At 36.9% G+C, this 2,168-nt stretch overlaps 1 protein-coding gene across 3 annotated transcripts in view; it reads left to right on the top strand.

Annotated features, from left to right (window-relative positions):
- LOC102301963 (UDP-glucuronosyltransferase 2A2) overlaps positions 1-2,168 on the top strand; it is a 30,555-nt gene that overhangs the window by 2,907 nt on the left and 25,480 nt on the right. The gene's annotated exons all lie outside the window — the stretch shown is intronic.

Raw genomic sequence — 2,168 nt, 5'->3', positions numbered from 1 at the left:
AAAGAGAGATATTTATTAAAAAAAATACCAGGCTGCTTACATATTATATTTACAGGAGCTTCTCAGCCATGAAACCCATTCCAGCTTACAGTTTTGTGCTCATACTAATGTCAGAGGAGGTTTGGAAGCCTGCAGTTACATAGTCAGCAGAGTGTTGTTGACTTTTATGCACCATCCGCATCAGCAGTCAGTGATCCCACTCACATGCAGGCACATGCAAAGCTGAGGGCACTGGCTTCCATTTAGTAAGTATTTATTACCAAAAAAGTCAATCTTGTGGTTGGAAAGTCATTTTAAGTGTTTTATTTGTGCTCATTATTATGAAATCACAATATGCATTCAGAAATATTTTATGAAAATATAATTATGAATAAAATCTCAATAAAATACAATAGAAATACAATGGGGTTTTTGTCAAAGTGCTGCATTACTGAAATCCTCCATCACTCACGTTTCACTTTACGTTTACACATCCCAGTGTATATACACCTAATAAGGTAGAAAGTGGTTAAAAGCACAAGCAGCATAGCTCCAGCCAGGAACAAAACTACATCTACAGAGTGGTAGGAATACCAGGACATTCTGTAGGACTCTGCTTTCAGGTGAGCTGCTCCTTTGTGCCTCATGACAAACTCTATCCAGAAGAGGGCGTTATCCAGTGGCTTTACTAAAATATTTCTGAATGCATATTGTGATTTCATAATAATGAGCACAAATAAAACACTTAAAATGACTTTCCAACCACAAGATTGACTTTTTTGGTAATAAATACTTACTAAATGGAAGCCAGTGCCCTCAGCTTTGCATGTGCCTGCATGTGAGTGGGATCACTGACTGCTGATGCGGATGGTGCATAAAAGTCAACAACACTCTGCTGACTATGTAACTGCAGGCTTCCAAACCTCCTCTGACATTAGTATGAGCACAAAACTGTAAGCTGGAATGGGTTTCATGGCTGAGAAGCTCCTGTAAATATAATATGTAAGCAGCCTGGTATTTTTTCCATATAATATATAACACAAAAGGTGGAGCTGAGAAGGAGGTGGAGTGTAAAGTGAATTCCACATATGCCAGCAACTCAAGGCAGAGTAAAGCAGTTTCAATAGTGTAAAGTGTGTACTCTGCATGAGATCTTGCAATGAGATATTTCCTGGGTCATCAGCTACTATAATGGACTTGATATCAGCTATTTTCATTTTACCCAGTGACAGGTGTGATTCTAGGTTCAAGCTTTTAGGGGGCTCAGCTCACAATCATAATGTCATACACCAGTGTATGAATGTGAGAATGAATGAATAGTGGCATTGTAAAGCGCTTTGGGTGCCTTGAAAAGTGCTATAAAAATCCAATCCATTATTATTATTATTATTATTATTATTATTATTATTACATGCCTTGTAATTGATATTAAGGGAATATGCTGATTGAAAATTGAAAAGTCATATTTAAAATTGTATAACCATAATAATGTTACCTTCCAAAGCAACCTAATTAGTTGGATGACCTATTGTAGTTTCTAAGAATAATTCTGAGTGAATAATCAGAGATTCCAATCTATTCCATCAGTTTTAGTGTGGAGCCTTTAGTTATCAAACCCAAGGCAAAGGCTCAGTTGTGAAAGAAGTTAAATCAAAATCTGTGGCAAAGCAGACAAGAATAAAAACATGCACAACACTATTTCAGTCTCTTGATCACACAGTTCACCAACTCATCAAGCACTTCAAGTAGCATTATTCAGCACAAACACTGGAAAATCACCCTGCCATTCCATAGACATATACACAGAGCAAACTGGTAATAGAGTTGTTTTCATATTAAAATTTTTGAATTGATAAAACACCCTCTCTTTATTATGCAGAGGCATCACAGAGCATCATGTACACCAATGTTGAGAGTGGAGAAAAGATTCTGTCACATCGATATAGTGGCAGCCATCGTGTTCAAGCCATGTTTAGAGTGGTATGAATCCTGTAAAATGCTACAATTATTACCAATATTTTTTAAGTTTGCTACTGGAAAAGCATGCAAAGCACAGATGAAATACATGAAAAATTACTTTGTTAAAAATGCAGGGCTTTTTTTCAGCTAGCTTCATTATTTGTTCACTTGTTCTTTTGGTTCGTGTACAACCTCTCGGGCCTCTCTCTCTGTCTCCATCTTCCTCAGTC

Source organism: Haplochromis burtoni, unplaced genomic scaffold, assembly GCF_018398535.1.
Source record: "Haplochromis burtoni strain Fernald_Lab_line unplaced genomic scaffold, NCSU_Asbu1 Contig_2, whole genome shotgun sequence".
NCBI classification, from domain to species: Eukaryota; Metazoa; Chordata; class Actinopteri; order Cichliformes; family Cichlidae; genus Haplochromis; species Haplochromis burtoni.
The sequence above is the reverse complement of the archived record's forward strand: the minus strand, read 5'-3'. Positions and strand labels throughout refer to the sequence as shown.